This window comes from Spermophilus citellus, assembly GCF_964194105.1.
Source record: "Spermophilus citellus genome assembly, chromosome: 1".
NCBI classification, from domain to species: domain Eukaryota; kingdom Metazoa; phylum Chordata; class Mammalia; order Rodentia; family Sciuridae; genus Spermophilus; species Spermophilus citellus.
Genome location: NC_138182.1, coordinates 140451131 through 140471155, shown reverse-complemented (window position 1 = coordinate 140471155; position 20025 = coordinate 140451131). Strand labels below are relative to the sequence as shown.

General features: G+C 39.3%; 1 pseudogene across 1 annotated transcript; it reads left to right on the top strand.

The window, feature by feature from the left end:
• The first annotated feature begins 1414 nt into the window (after positions 1-1414).
• On the top strand, positions 1415-18432 carry LOC308650812 (neuromedin-U receptor 2-like; annotated as a pseudogene). The gene is made up of 4 exons: positions 1415-2080; positions 13030-13111; positions 15391-15516; positions 18188-18432. The product of its transcript is annotated as a neuromedin-U receptor 2-like (transcript).
• Positions 18433-20025: the final 1593 nt, after the last annotated feature.

Below are 20025 nucleotides of genomic sequence, written 5' to 3'. Positions count from 1 at the left end.
TATATACCAACAATGAATCCACTAAGAAATTAGAAAAATAATTCCATTCACAATAGCTTAAAAAAAACACGTAGGAATATGTCTATCTAATGTAAAACATCTGTACAAGGAAATTACAGAATGCTGAGAAAAGAAACAGACATAGACACTTAGTATGAAAAGAATTTCCATGTTCATGGACATCCAGAATTAATACTAAAATGTCCTCTTTACGAAGTGACCCACGGGAGGCTGGGGATATAGCTTAGTTAGTAGAGTGCTTGCCCCATATGCACAAGGCCCTGGGTTCTAATCCCTAGCACCACACACAAAAAAAAAGTCACGTACAGATTTGGTGTTATTTGGATCAAACTACCAATGACATTCTTCACAGAACTAAAGAAAAAAGTCCTAAATTTTATATGGAAAAGACCCAGACTAGACCAAGCAATCCTGAGCACAAAGAGCAATGCTGGAGTTATTATAATACCCAGTTTCAAATTGATTCATTTTTCATCCTTTTGACCTCATCCCAAAGTGTGATATTGCACTAAACTTGTTTGTCCTTGATAAATAATTGTCAGTTATTATCTGAAATCGTATTCGCTTATTAATTCACTTGTATTTTCAGAATTCCCTAATGTAACAGCAGGGTAGAGATCTTGCATTTCCTGTTCACTGATGTTTTCACAAAGCTCAAAATGTAGCTTGGCACACAGTGAATTCTCAAGAGTTATTTGTTGAACAAAATAAAATCAGTGATGCAAATAAGGAAATAAAACTGGGAGTTTGAAGATATTTCCTTATTTTTCTCTATTTCTATATCTGTATGTCACATTGATCATGTTTTCTGGAGAGCCCTGAATCTGCAAGGGAAAAGATAATTTGACAAACCTATTGATGCTCCATTTTGTCATGTTTCACAGGTGACAAGGATCACCGGTGATTTGTACTGTGCTACTCATCACTGCACAACTTGCATTTGTATTTCCACCCAAATCTACATGTTTCCCATGACGCTCATCAGTATTTCCCAAAACTTGGCAAACTGCATTGCGGGAACTGCCCACCCACTGCTTATTTGTTCCAGAGTCATAGACTGTGTGTGCTTCATTCCCAGCTACTTCCCATTCACAAAAAGCTATCTCCCTCCTCCCTGCTCCCAGCGCTGGAAACCAGCACATCCTGTAGTCCAGCATTTTCCAGGATCTCTGCAGCCAGCAGCCTGTGGGGGGCAGGCGGCTCTGTCTCCAGGGTTCTGTCTCCAGGGCTCTTGCACAGAGCTCTGCAGCCTGAGCAGCCCTGGCTGGAGACCACAGTGCTCCTCTCTTCCAGCCTCCTGTGGGCTCTAGATTCTGTTCTCTGTCCTATCTGGCTCTGCTTTGGACCGAGCCTCACACTAGGGAACGCTGGGATCTTGATTTTACTGTCAGTGATGGGAAAACTTGAAAATGCCTCATTCAACAGTTCCGAGGGCTGCCTCTGCGGGCCTTGGCACAGCCACTTCTTTCTCCCTCTCGCAGTGATGTATGTACTGGTTTTTGTGGTGGGGGTGGTGGGCAATCTTCTGGTGTGCCTGCTGATTCTTGGGGACCAGGCCATGAAGACACCCAAAAACTACTACCTGTTCAGCTTGGCCATCTGTGACCTCCTGGTCCTGCTCCTGGGAATGCCCCTGGAAGTCTACGAGATGTGGAGCTACTCTCCCTTCCTGCTCCGGCACCCAGGCTGCTACTTCAAGACAGCTCTCTATGAGACCGTGTGTTCCCCCTCGGTCCTCAGCATCACTGCAGTCAGTGTGGAGCGCTACCTGGGCATCCTCCACCCCTTTCGCGCCCAACAGAAAAGCACCTGCCGGAGGGCACGCAGCATCCTCAGCCTTATCTGGGGCTTCTCCCTCATCTTCTCCGTGCTCAGCACCATCATCTACGGCATTAGGGTCCCCCACATCCCCAGTGAGACCTGGGTTCATGGCTCTGCCACCTGTACAGTCATCAAGCCCACGTGGATCTACAATGTCTTCATCCAGGTCACCTCTTTCCTCTTCTACGTCCTCCCCATGACGCTCATCAGTGTCCTCTACTACCTGATGGGGCTCAGGGTGAGTAGCCAGGATAACGGGCTTGGGCAGCATTGCTTCATTTTCACTGCCTCAAAGTTCAGAGACAAACTTAACAATTTGAGAACGTCAGAACTGGAAGGGAGCAGAGAGGAAAATAGGATGAGTTCAGATGGAAAATAAGAAGTTAAAGGACTTGCCCAAAGCTAAGTAGCAAACCTTACAACCACATACCGTTTCCAGTAGCTAATAATTTGCTATCATTCTTCCCTCTATGCTTGTTCTCATGTCTAAGTTTTTTTTTTTTTTAATAAGAATTGGCTGGGAAACTTACTATGGGTCCCAATAGGCACACCTTACCCACAGGGAAATCAGCTTTGGGAGGTCTGAGGTGGGGCCTCACTTTAGATAAGTGCATCAGGCCATCTGGGCTTGGTAGAAACACTGAGGGACTCTTCCACACCCTACTGTCTCTTTCCTATCTACTGCCTGTGTTGACATTGACCTCTTTATGAACTTGGTCTGAGTATACCATGAAATACAGATAACTACTATTTAGTCTGAGACATAAAATCAAATACTTCCTTGTGGTTGCTTTGACCATGTGGTTGAAATAACAAAAATTCAAATATAAATACACACACATACACATATATATATACACACACACACACATATACACACACACACATATATATACACACACATACACACACATATATACACACACTCACACACACACACACATATATACACATACACACAGATATATATTCTCTTTAATAAGATCAACCTCCTCTCCTCTTAATCAGGTGGAGATTGAGAGGTGGGGAGATAAACAGACCACATGAGATACAATAAAAAGAAAATGTGAATAAGAGACATCTGGAATTAAGGCAAATATTACTTAATTTGCAAAATCTCCTGTCATTAGATGTTTCTTTCCTATTCTTGTGTCATGGAACTAATTCCTTCATTCTTTCTTTCCTTCACTTTTTAATTTCCATTTCTAGGACTATATTAAGCTGAGTTTTTTTGACAAGCGTAGGATTGAGTCCATATAATTCCTGGTATATTCTGTGCCCAAATGTATGGAGGTACAAGTCTTGACTGTGACAGTTTTATACCCATGTAAGAAGGTAGCTTGTGTGACAGCTTTGAAGTGATTTAGACTCCCAGGACCTCAGTTGACATAGAATATGCTTTTAGGGAAGCCACATAGTTCTCCTTGAATGACTTTTCCATTCATAAAATAAAAAGGTCACAACAGGTCACATCTAAGGCCCCATCTAACGCTAGAGGTCTGTGATTCCTTTAGGGAGGGAGGGGGAGCCATGTGTGATATGAATGGAAGGTAAACAAAATAGTTAAGTCCATCCTATGCTTTAGGATGGCTCTGACTCTATGTGACAATTAACATACTCCCATCTGAGTCCAACTTTGAGAAAGAGAATTGTCAAAATGGAGCATTCCACAGGTGAACCTTTTTGAAGACATGTTGTCCCTAAGATGAACATCAAGGTCTATGTAAAGAAGAACAAATTTTCAGTGTCACGTACCTCTGAGCACTGGAGTATACCTGATCACATAGAGCACTGTGTTAGTTTCCTCTTGGAGGGTGGCTCTTCATTTTCCTGGTGATATCTCACCCCAGAGCAGCTCCCAGCCATGTCTTAGAATGCCTTGTGCATCTCAGAGGAAGAGACACCTACAAATGTTCAGACATCTTCAGTCATAAGAGAAACCCTCACCTAGAACTTATCAATATCATCTTCTCCAACACCAAACACTTATCTGGGGTCAATTTGGGGGAAATATTGAAATCTGAACAGACACATGTTTACCCAACTGTCACCTTTGTTTCATTGTCATAAAGTCACTGATGTTTTTTCTTAAGTTTGTGGAAGTGTTTATGTTTAAAAAATAGTTTCAATAGAACAGGATGCTTGAATATGATGTATTACTATTCAAGTGAGAAAAGAAATTCCCAATTTCTCTGCTAAGTTGGCACCAATAATTAAACAGATTAAAGGGGACAATCTCTATGGAATTATGATTTAAATTATGTTGTAAGTAATTCATTCTGTTATATCCCCCCAGGGCTTAAGATCACATTCAGAATTTAATAGAAAAATTTCCAAGCTAGAAAGCAAAAATGGGAAAAATCAAGTAAGTAGCTACTTGATTCTATCATGTCTAAACCAAAAGTCTGGGTAGTTTTGAAATTAAGTACCTCTTGGAATAATTACTATCATCAACAATTCACCATGAAATGCCTATACCTAATAAGCTGGTTTTCTTCTCTCTTCTATTCCTTTGTCCTGGCATGTATATGCCTGAGTTCAGTGAAGATTACTGAGAGCAGAGAAGCAAGAGACAGAGTAACAAAGTCGACCCAAGAAATTCCAGGGCCCTAGGTATTTTCTATAGTTGGTCACAATCATTTATGTTTCAATACAGAAGACTTATAGGCTATTCTGGGGAAAAAATATAACTTTGCTATTAGGTTACCCTGTGAAAAACCATCATATAGACAGCCTGTACTAGGCATTTAGCCTAAAGTTCTTTAGTCATGATAAAAACCATAATAATAACAAGAAGAAAGAGTTGGGTTTTCCTACTGAAAATTTTTATTGTTTGTTGTTGAGGCCTAAGGAAAAGAGCTTTACCCATTATTTGTAGCCTAGAATTAAGGACAACATCTTGTGTTTGAGCCAATTAGGAACAAGACCAAACTTTATCCTTAGATCTTTTTAAGTTGATAAGTGGCACTTCCCTAATGAAGTTTTTCATATAACTTTTAACAAGAACTCATAAGTAGTACCCAAGAGATGAGAGACTGATGGTAATTCAGATGGGCACCCCTGAAAAGCTTTGTCAGTGTCTAGTCAAATTCTAGCCAGATTGGTTTGAAAACCTTGGGAAAAGACTAAAATCCATCAGTTTGAGACTCTATGTGAGTTTTCACAACATTAATGAAAAAATAACAATCACAGCATGGCACCCAACAGACATTCACAGATAACACCATGGACCATATGAGCACTGTGAGTCATTTCAGTAGGCAGATGATCTTTAAAGCAAACGTCCTGCTGAATGATTCTAATGTATGAAATATGATATGTCAAGAGCTTTGTAATGTTGTGAACAACCAATAAAAAAAAAAAAGAAACCAAAAAAAAAAAAAAAAGAAATAAAGTACAAGTGTATTTTAGGTTAATGATTGGTTAGGAGACTTAGAGTCTGGTTACGTAGTTTGGCATTAGTTAATAAGAAAATAATATATCTTGGGAAAAATAGTAAATCTTGGGAAAATCTGAAAAATGTAAATTAGTGACATATTTTATTAATGATTCTGTACTTTTAATAATTATATAACTGAAGGACATATCCTGGAAAAATGTAAATTAATGCTACATTTTTTGTACCCCCAATCATGGTTAAGGAAATGTCATGTCTTGGCAAAGTTTTTAATTATATAATCAATGACGTATTCTGAATCTATAATGATGAAAAAAATTGCAATAAAAGATGACCCAGAGAAAGCTGCATTAGCTCTCTCTCTGGAGATTGCTCGAAAAAAAAAAAAAAATGAATGGGCACCAAGCCAAGATAATACATTCCAATTCCAGGGCATTTCGATGCCCTGAAAGCCTAAGTGTTTATGAATCTGTCATGATGCTTGTGGTCTTGAAATGTTTCGATATGTGTTGTTCAGATTTCAGTATTTTCCCAAATTGACCCCAGGTAAGTTTTTGGTGTTGGAGAAAACGATATTGATAAGTTCTAGGAGAGGATTTCTCTTATGACTGAAAAGGACTCTGTTGTCCCTGTCATTGTCATGTCCTGAATTGCAAACTCTGGGGCAGTGAGGTGCTTTTGGAAAAGGCAAGATGAGTCTTCATATAGACCAAACATGAGTGCCGCTACAGTTATTTTCTGCATCAATGAGGGAACAGATCCCATTGTACAAGTTTCAAAATCTACCCTCCCTCAACTGAAGCACAGAATCATGGGTGGGTTTTTTGTTTTTGTTTTTGTTTTGTTTTGTTTTTTGAGGCTAAGGGTGACTTTGAACTTGGGATCCTTCTGCCTCAGCCTCCAAAGCCACTGTCATGGTGGGTTTTGATTCCATACAGTTGCTACTGAAAAGGTATCTTTTAATGAGAAATGTGGTTGTTACATTGTTGAAAGCTATGCAGCAGCCACAAAAGTTAATGCCTCGTGTCACCAACATTTGTGAGACACTATATCTTGTTTAGAAGATTGGTGGCCTTTTTTCATGAACTTCTGGCAACATCATGTTGTTTTTGATGTTTCTTTGAACCCTCGTGATTGCCTGGGCCTTGGCTTTGTACCTGAAACACCAGCTGAACCGGTTGTTATGGGGGGGGGGGTGCCAGCTTTTTGGCATCTTTCCCATTTTCTTCTACTGTTACTGGTCAGGGTCTGTCTTCTTGAGTAACTTTATATAACAATTTCCATGGCATCGGTGCCAGATCTCATGCCCAGTGTCAACAACTGACAGGACAATGATGAGTGAGGCTGTGAGCTCAGGCCTGGGCCTCTTAGCTATTTTTTTTTTAACTCAGGAACTGAGTGACAGAGAACAGGTTAGAAACCACCCAGGTTTTATTTCTTTCTTTTAATTATTATATTTTATTTTATTATATTTATTTTATTTTATATTTTATTATATTTTATTTCTTCTTTTAATTATTATACATGTTTATTGTAAAAGCTTTAAACAACACATATATTCAAAGAAGAAAATAAAATTGTCAAAAATTTTACCCCATACATATAAGAATAATAATTTTTCTAGCATATTTTTCTAAACTTCTTCATATACATTTTTGGACTGGTAGCATAAGTCAACAATTTTATATAGACAGCATCCTGCTGAACATTACTATTTAAAATTTTTTTAAAACTTTGTTTTATTTTTTAAATTAATTCAATTATTTATTTTAATTAGGTATATATAACAGCAGAATGCATTTTGATTCATTGTACCAGGTTTGGTTTCTGGCTGTAATGCAACTTATGACACCCTATTCTCAGGAAGGATGGATGAGAAATTACCCAGGTATCAGAGGACAACAGGAAAGGAGCCACTTGCTCAGAAAGTCTTTCCTGAAACAAGTATAATATCTGTGTTCTGGAAGCTTGGGAAGTCAGCTCTGCTGTGCTGGGAATTTGTACCTGTTGCCTAAGACATCTCTGCTGCCCACGAAGAGTTAAAAAGAGTCTTAGTTATCCTCTAAGTCATACTCAGTCACAGTTACTCAAGGAAGCTCTCCAGGTCTACAGGTGCTCAGAGCCCCTAGTGATTTTTCTTTATTGCAATTAGTAATTCTATATTGGTAGATTCCTTAATTTTTTTCTCCCAAACTGAACCATAAACTCAGTGAATGGATGAGGCTAAAGGACTTCTCTTTTCCTGGGCTTCAAGTTCTGTACTTTTCAAACATTAGAAAGGTTTTTTGATCTACATTAAAAAAGAGCAAAACTTCAAAAACCAAGCCATTTAATATCAATAAGTTCTACATAAAACTAAATGCTGAGACTTTGACTCCCGAGATCTACCACATTGAAACACAACTGAAAGCTAAAACAATCTAGGCAGCTGGTCCTCCTTGCAAGGGGTCATTCTGCCCCGAATCAAAGATTGACTTGTCCTATGAACTACAGAAGTTGGTTGCATGTCCTCTGAGAACTGTTAGAAAATCTAATTTGCTTCATTCTATCCCTGCCTCCAGAGGCAGGCTGATCTAATTGTGGGAGAGGTTTCCCATCTCAATGACTCAGAACTTCTTTTAAATACAGTCACTTCCCTTCCTTCTAAGGCACTTTTCAAGCTGGGAAGAAAGCACACTCAGAAATGTGCACTGTTAAGGTCTGTAAACAAGTCAAGATGGCGCCTGGCATTCTGCCAGAGGGAGTGGTTTGTGAGGTGGCGCCAGCAAGCCATTAAGTGTGGAGATTCCTTATTGGTTGACTGATGTATCTAGTTTATGTTAATTAAGATAAGCTGTGTGGAATGTATAAATACCTCTGTTGTCCTACAATAAACAGCTCCCACTCCTGCTGTATCAATCTACACAAGTTGCTCGTCACCCCCTGGTTATTTTGCTGCAGCCGGACTGTGGCAGCGCACCCCTTCTCTTACATTCCACAGAGGTTCATTACTTGACTTGACTCCCCAGTTAGGAATGTGGGACCCTTTCCCTCAAGCATTATTGGTTAAAACCACTAAATTTGGGGACACTTTAGCCAGTTTTCATCAGTGAGGAATGGTTGAGATTTAGAACCTGGATACTGTAGACCTGGGTCTAAAACTCAACTCCATCAACTACCAGTTATCTACTGGAGCAAATCTTTAGCCATTTTAGGTCTCAGTTCCTTGTTTGTAAAATAGGAATGAAAATCATCTTTAAATAACATTATTATGATATTATGTTATTATGAATTTTGCAGATGATGAACACAAAGTTTCTGGTATTTTAAAGGTGCTCAGTAATTGAGTTTTTGTTTTGGCTGTTACTATTGCTACTTATAAGAGCTATCATTGGTACTTCTAAGCACAGACAATATTTTTTGTTGTTCAGATTCATTGTCTGAAAAAATAAATTTTTTTATTATTAGTTGTTCAAAACATTACATAGCTCTTGACATATCATATTTCATACATTTGATTCAAGTGGGTTATGAACTCCCATTTTTCCCCGGTATATAGATTGCAGAATCACATCGGTTACACATCCACATTTTTACATACTGCCATACTAGTGTCTGTTGTATTCTGCTGCCTTTCCTATCCTCTACTATCCTCCCTCACCTCCCCTCCCCTCCCCTCTTCTCTCTCTACCCCATCTACTGTACTTCATTTCTCTCCCTTGTTTTTTTTCCACTTATTCGAGTAGTAGGAAAAAAATGCAGAGTGTATGATCAAACAGTTCTGAATCCCAATTCAGTCTTGACACATAACAGTTCCTTGACTCTGCCATTGACTCAACCCCTCTGAGACTCTGTTTCCTTGTTAATATAATGAGAATAACATCTACTCTGTACAATTACTGCAAATAGAGGTAATGCAAACAGAGATACCTGGGGCAGAGTAAGCCCTCATTATGTGGTTGCTACTGATACTATTAGTTCTTCTATTCCCATTAAGTATCACATACACATATATCCTCAGAACCATCTGATTCCACAGGATGCCCTTCACAAAAATCTCAATCATCCCAGGCAGTTTTATGTTCCTAATCATGATAGGATGTAAGAGTTTAGTAAATTCACAAGAATAATTTGACCTATGATATTTAAAGAGATTCAAGCAATCCTAAAGATATTTAAAGTTATTAACGCTCTTGGCAAGTCTAAAAGTGTGACTTTGGGTCCCACGACAGCAAGCCCAGAACTGATGACATCACAGGCCCAGGGAGGAAGAAGGCTCAGCAATGCCTCCTCATGCCAGGGCTTAATCCTCCACAAGGCCCTCTCCCGGGGCAGCATGTTATGGATACAGAAATCAGACGATGCCAGGGCAAGTCCCTTCCCACGTAGGAGGGTTGTGGTAAGGCTGACCTCGTCCTTGTGTTTCAAAGTTTAGCCACTTTAGTGTTAGCACTGAAAGGATGCAGGTGTGGACTGCAGCACAATCCAACCGTGCCAGACAGGGTTGTGCTCATACACACACAGACATGCTCATATATATACACACACACACACACAAGTAAATTTTTGATAAATAGATTGCATTAAGATTGTAGAGGTAGTTACACAAAATCTATTATATCTTGGTGTTCTGAAATGAAATCCCTATAAACTCTGCAAACAAACATCTGGTAGGATGATTTCAATCACTATAAAAAAACTGAACAGGATAAAAGACCAAACTGAATGATAATCAGGCCCATGAACTCCCCTTCCACTTGGATGCTCTATACCTGGGGGTGGGGAAGGATGGAAAGCTCCTGAACTTTCCTTATACTGACCATTGTTTTTACTCCTCTTAGTGCTACCCAAGTTTTGAAATAAAACTTTGGGAGAGGGTAGAAGCAATTAATGGTTGAATACCTGCTTTGTTCTACATCTGACAGTAAATTAAATTACTCAATAATAAAACATTGGTTAGGCAAATTTTATTCTATCATGTAAACCACTCAAATACTCTTGAAAAAATTTATAACATATATAAAACTTTAATTTTCATTTTTCCTCCAGTTAGTGACTCATGTTGCTGTCCTCTAAGAAAGATGCAAAATAACAACAGGCGTTTTTCTTTCAGTGCAAAGCAACTTGCACAGAGAGCCTGATCATAAAAGAGCCATGTGAACTGTTTGCTTGATATTTAGGAAATTTATCCCTTGGGGTAGAGATATTTCCACTGAGAACTCTTAAACCCAGCCAAGAAGTGACTAATAGACTTCATTATTTTGTCATTATTAATTATGAAATAACTATCTCATAACAGCTAGAATTTTTAAGAGCAAGAAATAATTAAAAGACTTAATTGACCACGCACTGCTGAAGGATGTAGTCTGATGTGCTGCTTTAACCCTGAACTTATTTTTCTCAGTGCATCTAACTGCTGGTTTGCATCAGGACAGAACTGCTTTTCCATGAGTGATAGCAGGAGAAAGAATTTCTAGAAGGAACTCACTAATCCACACCAAAGTCACACTTATGTAAATAAATAATTCTATTTAAGAGAAATTCAGTTTTCATTATGTATTTTGAGTGGGCTTGGAACAACAACCAGAATCTCAATAATAGCCATTAGATGTCATTTGCTGAGTGTCAAATTCCAGGCACTGAGATACACTATTAAATAACACTGGTAGAGTGTGCATTAAAAACATCCTACCACACCTTCAGTTTCCTCTTTTATTCCTAAATCACTGCACAGCGATTCCCTTGTTTCAAGTTCTAGGGGACTCCAAAGGGTCCCGTCTCATAGCATTTTCAATCCCTTACTTTACAAAAACATAGGCACATGCATAGAACCCTTGCCCCATCCTGAGATAGATGGCCAGGCTTGTTAACCATCCAGGTGGACACTTAGGCCTGTGGTGTCATGAGAACTACCCGAATTCCAGTAGTTTATATATTTGTTAGGGAGACAGAATATCAATTTATTGAACTGTAGAGGCAATTTTGAGTGACCCACTGTTCCAGGTCTCATCTCATTTTAAATACCTCCTCTAAATATTCCCTTGAAATGCCATCTAGCTTCTTACAGCCATGTTCCATTAGTGCACAGGATCACACTGACTACTTATTTGCCTTGAATTTTAATCAATATAGTTATAAGTCTGACTAATCCTAATTTAGTCATGAGATAATATAGGATAATTGGAAATTTTCTTTCACTGGATGGCCTTATTCACTCAGTTAGGACTGTTGGTTTGCCATGAGGGAACCCTCTTCTCAGTCTTGCAAAAGACAAAGGAGCTAGAGATCTGAAAAGTCAGTATGTAGATCTGGCCCCTGGCAAAAATTAATCCAGTAAAGCACACAACATGGAGGACTTGCCTTGTTTCTCTTTCTTCACTCTTCTTTCTACTGTATGGCTTTTAACTTTCATCTCCACACAGCAGCCCACTGGTGGCTCCAAATTCTCTTCTCTGACAAATAAAAGGTAGCTGATAGAATTTCAGACCTTACATTCAGAGAAGAAAGGCTGTCTCCTGCTGTCCCAATAGAAATAGAAATCAAATTTCCATTTCCAGAATATAAGCAAATATGTGAAAGGTTGCTGGACCAGTTATCAAGTCACTGTAACTATAGACTAAGACAGTCTGTGTGCCACAGTAACTTAAGGACAATTCCTGGAGCCAGAGTTGGGTTCATTCTCATCCAAACTAATGACTGGGTATGGGGAAGGAGTAAACTACTACAAGAAAATTAGGATGCTACTGGTAAAATAAATTCTAGGGAATCAATAGGTAAGTATATACTATATTAATTTCCATACATTTGACTATATTTTATCATGGATCCTTAAAATTATCATTTTCTGGCTGAATATCCCCACAAATCAAAATAAACATAAATTAGAAAGAAAAAAAAATCACAACTAGATCAATAATAAAGATCTTTAGTTCTATGGGAGTCAGGAGGAAGGAGAGAGCACAATGAGATAATGTCGACACCAAAGTCTTCCAGGAATAGGTGGAACTTGAACTGGGCAGGAAAGTTTGATGTTCAGGCAGTGTTGATATCTGAAATATTCAGAGGTCTAGTCCAATTAGGATGAATACATTTTAACACGTAACTCAGAAAAACATGCATTTATTTTAAATCAAGAAAACAGCAAATTATCTTGTCAGTATGGTTCCAAGCAATTCACTGATGAGGATTTGGGGAAGGCATTTAGTCAAACTCTTCTTCCCTTGGCTGGGATGAAATGGAAGATGTGGGTTTGGAAAGTGGAGAGGGATGGTACCCCATTCCCCCTTGAAGAATCCTAATGCGCATGAGCATATCAAAGGCTCTGGAAGACCCACCATGGGACTTATAACCTACATGAGGCAGGAAGAGTTCCTGCTTTTGTTTTCTACTGCCTGTCTCCCACCTGCAGAGGGACTTCACTGTAATATACATCTAAAAGTGAATAAAGGAATGAGTGAATGGAAAGGCCTAGATAAATTCTGAAGTTAAAAAAAATTCTAACATTTTTTTAGGAAACACTTATTAATATACCACAGAACTAATGCTCTATCCAATTGTAAATAAAAACTGGTTGTATTGCCATGAGGGAACCCACTATACAGTCTGGCAAAATACAAAGTAGCATGTATCCAGTCAAGTTCAGTGACCTGGATCAAATTCTGCTTCCAACTTACTGTTAAACTTATAACATGTTCTTATATTCCTCTAAATCTGATTTATTTCATTTTCAAAATTAGCATTAGAATTATACTTTTCATATCTTAAAAAAAAATGCTTTCTGTTCTTACCATCTCTCTCCATTTCCCTTTCAGCTGAAGAAAAATAAATTCCTCGAGGCAGATAAAGTGACTGGAGTTATCCATAGACCCGCCAGAAAAAGATACAAGATGCTCTGTAAGTCCTCACTTTGTATTTTATTTTCTTTTGCTTGCAAGAACGAAGGACTTGCATTTGTTTCTGACCAGTGCTGCTTGGGTCAGGCTCTAAATTTCCCTGAAACATCCCAGTCTCCCGTGACCCAGTGGTAGGGGGAATTGAACCCAGGCGCATTTTGCCACTGAGCTACATCCCCAGCTCTTTCCTTTTAAAATTTATTCCAAGACATTGCCTCTCTTGGTTGCTGAGACTGTCCTTGAACTTGCATCCTCCTGCCTGAGCTTCTTGAGTCAGGGGGGATTATGGGCATGTGCCGCTGTGCAGTCTAGCATCGAAGTCTAGTGTCTAATTCAAGTTTCTGGTACTTGTCTGTCTAGTTTCCTTTTTAGTTTGGAATCCTTAGAACCACATTCTACATGTATTCACTGGAGGACCCTCCCTGACCTGTGTGGGAGGTCACATTCAATCTCAGACTCCCAGCACCATTTCCCCTCTGCAAACTCAGCAGGAGGCTTTTAACCTGTTTGTGTTATGACTTTCTTTAAAAATATGATAAAGCAGTGGACTCTGCAACCAAAACACATTTAAATGCACACAAATTATTTTATAGTCCATTTCTGGGGATCATGACCCCCTGTTGCTCACACATGGACACATACTGACCATGGACTCCTGATTAGGAACATCTGGCCAGGAACACCTCTAACTAGTCTTTCCATGAAGACAATCTGTAACTTTGTATCAAAAAGTATACTTTTGTATAGATAAAATGTTTAAAAAAAAATCCCCCAGGTACTAATCCATACTCTCCAAAAATAATATTATCAAAATATATATTTATTTCATCAATCTAGTCCAGTACTAGTTCATGAGATTTTCTGACAAGGGAGAGATTTATCATGTACTTTCCAAATTAAAAGTGAATATTCAAAAGAAATGAATCCTCAAGGTAAATATGCATACAGAACACATGTGGTAATGTGACATTTGACTAAAAAAATCCCCACAAAGTCATTGATGTTTGTCTTTTGAAGCTCATAATTATTTTATTGGGGATGTTTTACCTCCTATTGGTACATAACTTTTGCTGGCAACAAATCTAATCTTCATTTTTTTTTTCTCTCCTCTTTGATCATATCTACCCACAAAAAGACTTGGATCATAATAAAAGTCACAGTAACAAAATATAATATAATGTCTTTTCTCTAAGAGAGCTTCGATTTCTGCTGGAATTAAAAGTTTAAGTAAGAGGAGTTACAGTCAGAATCGAGCAGACTGAGAACTCTTTGGGGGGGCGGGTAAGCTCAGGAGTTTCCATATCCATGAAACCACAGCACAGGCAGATGACTTACTCCAAGTGGGTTTCATTCCAGCAGGAAATACACGTGCTATCCACTATGACAACTTCAAAAGTGCTCACAAGTACAGAGCACTGTAAAATCAGTGCCATGTGCCATCACTCAGCTCCAGAAATTACCAACTCCTCGCTAGTGTTGTTTTATCTGTACTCTTTCCCCCGCCTATTAGATTATTTGGGGATAAATCTGAAGTAGCATGTCACAGCAAAGGAACATTTTCCAATCACCATAAGATTAAAAATACATATCTATCTTCATGGAGTTTAAATGCTCAGAAGAAAAACTACATCAGTGCTAATCAATGTTTTGAGCACCAAAAATTAGAAATTGGAAGGAATTCTGTGCTCTAGCAATAAAATGTTTAAAAAATAAAATATTAAAAAATGTTTAATATAATAGACACGTCCCTCCCAATCAAAAGATACATATAAAGTGATATTATGCTTGGAGTTATTTTTTCTTTCTCTTTCCCCACTCACTGAATTTTATATGATCAAATTCAGAGAAACTTTTATTTCTAGAGTAACAAGATGAATGCACATAAACATTTAATAGTTTGTTATTAACAGTTTTAGAGAACTCCAACTGCTTGATCCCAACCATTTATTTATATGTTTACATGACTCCAGCGAACTTGATTTTCCACAATAAATTACTTTCAAAGGTTTAACATAATTCATATCTATGCTAAATATTCTAAAGAAAACATTGTTTGAATCTTGTATAACCATGTAGAAAACTGTTCTTACATTCTACACACTGAGCTCTTACATTTGAATTTTCCATGAAGGGCTCCATGGGATCTAGCTTGCTTGTAAGGATTGTGGGTTAACCCAGGCGGAGAGAAAAGCTGCTAGAAGGAATGGATGACTTGGTGAGCAGCCTGTACCTATCCTTGTCTGCACTGATTTTTCCTCTAGCATTTATCCTCTGTTTCAGTTGTCTTGTTCTTAGCATTTGCCATCTGTTGGGCCCCAATCCATATTCATCGCCTCTTCTTCAGCTTCGTGGAGGAGTGGACCAAGTTCCTGGCTGCTGTGTTCAACCTCCTCCATGTGGTGTCAGGTAAAGCTTTAGCTGTTTTGCCTGTGTGACAAGAGCCTGGGCAACTGCAGCTTTTCCTACAGCTTGCTCGCCTGCTAGAGTAGAGCAAACTATCATGGGGATCTTTCCTCCTGGAGTGAAGACATTTAGTTTCAATTTTAGGCAAAGATTGACTAGACATGTTGCTGGTCCAAAGAAACAGCCGTCTGATTTCAAGGCTGCCTCATGAAATACCTGGACTCTAAGTGTGAGGATTGCAGCAGGAAAATAGTCCAGGGTGCTTTCTTTGGTTTCCCCTCCAAGGGCCATGGGATCGGATTTGTTCTTATTTAGTGAACACCATGTCCCTGTCATCTCCTATGGCCTCATGAAAGCAGCCAAAAGGTGTTCATGGGCATCAAGATCTGCTTGTAGGTAACTGTAACTCTCCTTGTCCCGGATACTACCATCAGAGGATGGTAGAAATATTGGTGGAAAGTCACCAAGTCAGAGCACCTGGCTTAGCACCCCAATTCCACTTCAATGCACTGAGTGAGCTGGAGCCCCTGGCTGCCTGTCTCCTTGGCTGTAAATGGTAATAGCTTTTGCTCTAGACACCAGGCTCTGATGATAGGCAGGCAGGCAGTGAGTATTACAGAGGTTTTAGCCTATAAATGCCACTTGTCTTTCTATAATCACAAGTTGTTAAGTAGATATTATCATAAACCATTTTATAGTCAAAAAATCTAGTTCTGCTAATGTAGGGCAGAGAGGCTGGTCATCTGTGGAATTTTCAGGAAGCAGGATTATTAGCTGCAGCAGTCCAGAGGAAGTTAATGCCTAAAAAAAATCTCTGGATCCCAAATCTGGGAATTCTTTTAGATTTATAGTCAGTGGGATGATTACATGGTAGTGGGAGGGGTTATACTCTTTGTCCCATATTCCTAAAGACAGAGGTTTTACAAGTTTTTCTTCCCCCTGCAAATCTAGCCTTTATAAACAAGAGAGGGATGCAAACCACAATGCCCTATGCACAAATTTTTGCTGATATCTTGTTGATACCCTTTGTAAAAAATCTTTCTGACAAGAAGAGAAACTCATATGTTACATACATGGTGGGGGCTTCTGTGTAATTATGGTAAGGGTCTTCTAAGTGGGTGTCCCTGGTCTGCTTTACTACTAGAAGAAGTGACTGCCCAAGGCACTCATCTGGTAAATATTAGACCCACGACTCACCCCCAAATAACTGAACTTTAAGCTCAGGGTTCTGTCTACTAAAAATAGAGAATTGCAACCAACGACCTTCTTTCTCATCTCCCACTCATCTCAAGGTCAGGATGAAGCCCAGCCACACCCACCAAATGGATGAATCCCTGTCATTGTGTTGACCCAGTTATGTAAACTGCCATAGCAGGACTTAATAGCTCATGGTTTGCTCTTAACAGATACTGTGTCATAAATTATTGAATCTAGCCATGGATTTCATCTTAACAATACTATCCGAAGTTGTTAGACAATTCACTTGTGCCTTGAAGTTCCTGGCACTTAGTAAGGGTTCAGTTAATATTTATTTCTTGAATGAACAAACAGTCAATAGTAACATCTCCTTTTGTATTCCTCCCTGCCACCCTGTACACATGGCATGTGGCACTCTGACTGCTGTGGATCATGTTAACAAAGGTAACAAGGAGTGTGCTGACCACTGTACCTCTGAGTTGCTTTATATTCTCAGCCCCTTGTGGATGGTACCTCAACACAATGCTCACAATAGTGAGGGAAAATGAGCGAGGCTGTAATTTTTCTTCATTTTATAACTAGGAGAAAATTGAAGTGCCGGTGCTTCTCTAAATTTTTATTCCCCATTTCACAGTTTGGAAGAAACTGAAATGCCAGTGTGCTTCAGTTTCAGTTTCTTGCTTTGACAGATATGACAGATACGAGGTCCTAAGATTCCCATTCTTACACTCATTAAACCTATGAGACATAACACTGGACATGGTAATAAGGAAGAGTATAAGAAACAGGAAAATGGTTATGTGAAAAGTGCAAATGGACAAAATAAATGATAAACACAATGATTTAATAAGGTGGAAGAGCCATCAAGGAAAGGTAGGGAGGGAGAAGACTTCAGAGAACCATTCTTTAAAGAGCTTTTCAGTGTGGGCTGGAGTTGTGGCTCAGTGGTAGAGCACTGGTCTAGCATGTGTGAGGCACTAGGTTGATTCTCAGCACCACATATAAATAAATAATATAAAGGTCCATCAACAACTAAACAATTTTTTTAAAAAAGAGCTTTTCAGGAATCTCAGCAGGAACTAATCTTTGGTGGATTTACCCTTCCTCCATCACTTGCAGCTTCAAATTATAGATTTAAGTAAAATTACAATGAGAAAAAAAATTTCTCTAATTCTTAAACATCATTTATTAATGTTATGGGAACATTTTCTTTATGTAGGGATCAAAGGAAGTTACTATCTAAGAGAGATCCTGCGCCAGCCTAAACTTTTTGAGGATTGCAATTTTTATGTTTGATTCCTAAGTGCACAGGTGGTAGATCAGTTCAGAGCATTTTGCATTGTCAATGAAAGTCTTGTATATATCATCACTTCCAAAAGAGCCAACACCAGGGACTCCAGGTCTTTGTTAAATATTCATGCTTCTAGCCTAATGGGCCTCTCACTCAGTTTCTCCACACGTCTCTCCCTTATTCCAGGTGTCTTCTTCTACCTGAGCTCAGCTGTTAAGCCTGTCATCTATAGCCTGCTGTCTTGCAGGTTTCAGGAATCATTTCAGAAAGTGATCTCTCCTTCCTGCAGAAGATGGTACTCCCAGCATCACTCACGGAAGCCAGCAGGCCAGCAGAACATCTTGCTGACAGATCGCCACCTTGTGAAGCTGACTGAAGACACAGGTCCCCAGCTGCCTTGACAGTCATCCATCTGCAACTCTCAGCTCTGAACCTTCCCCATGAAAGGGACTCTCAGAGATGCCACCTCTACAAGGCACCTTTTATCTTTGAGGTGCATTCCTCCATGTCTCAGCAGTGCAGGGAGGGTCAGGCTATAATCTGTGCCTCCTCATGGGATGACAGGAAGATAAAATGGTTCTGAGAACTCATGAATCTGTACCTAGTACTTTGTTAACATTTGTGAAACTCAGTCCTGGATCTGGGTCTAAACTGAAGAGCTTTCAGATATGTAGTCATCTTTGCATCATCCTAAGTGCCTCATGTCTCTTCTGGTTTCATGATGACATGACTGGCAAAGCATGGCTGGCCTTAGTGTGAACAATTTCCACTGTGAGGACTGGTTTGTCCCAAGTCATCTACACTGAGTCAGGATGCTGCTTATAGCTAATGGCTGCTAGGGGCCCTGGAAGGAAGACACATAAGTATTGTTCCACTCTTCATGAGGTGAGAAGACCATATGCATGATCTATTTGACTCACATACCGCTATAATAATTCGACCCCTTAGAGTCCTGAAACCTTTCAGATTAAGAGTTCCCTGGATGACATGGGAATGCCCTTAGAGCAGTCAGCCCTGGACCCCAGTCTCCAACTCATAATTATGAATCCATTCATCACTGACAATGGGAGCAGACACAAGTTCAATTTAGAAAAGAATGGGATAGGAAGAGAGAGAAGGTGTGGAGGTAGGTTGAAAATGATCTAAACTCTACCAAAGAAAATCTTAGTCGTGTTTATAATTTGGTCCAAACTTGGATTTCTAACATCTTGTTTCATATACAGACAGAGGTATTGTCTATTATCTTGGGACACAGACAAATTAAAAGTCATCTACTGGTCCCAAACTCATGACTTTAACACACTCAGTCCTTCATCACCTAAATAATGCTCTGCACTCATATAATAGAGGCAAAAATTGGCTTCCTGGACTCATCTTCCATTATACTATCACAAGTAATATATCATCTTTGCACATAGAATACTGTTACAATTTAGATGTAGTATCCCCAGAAAGCTCCTGTGTGAGACAATGTAAGAAAGTTTGGAGGAGAAATGATTGGGTCATAGCCTTTAGCCTAACCAGTGAATTAATCCCTGATGGGATTAACCAAAGTGGTAGGGCATGTCTGGCCAGAGGAGATGGGAATTGGGGCATGGCTCTTAGATATATATTTGTATCTGGGGAGTGGTGTCTCTCTGCTTCCTGATCACTGTGATGTTAGCTGCTTCCTTCCAACACACTCTCCTGATGTCCTGTCTCACCTCCAGCCCAGAAGAATGGAGCCCTCTGTTGACCCCTGAAACTATGAGCTCTCAGATGAACTTTTCCTCCTCTACAATTGTGCTGGTGAATCTTGAAATCACAGCAGTGAGAAAGCTGACTAAAACAAACACCTTCCACTTAGAATACCTTCTTTATCTCCAATTTCCATCTGTTTGTCTCCTATCTGTCCCTCAGTGTTCACTTTAATATGGTACCTTCTTCCATGGACCTTGCTTGATTTTTTTCAGGTAAATATGTATCTGACTTCATTTGTTAAGCTTTGTCTCCACTTGATTTTGTATTTCAGTGATCTATAGCAA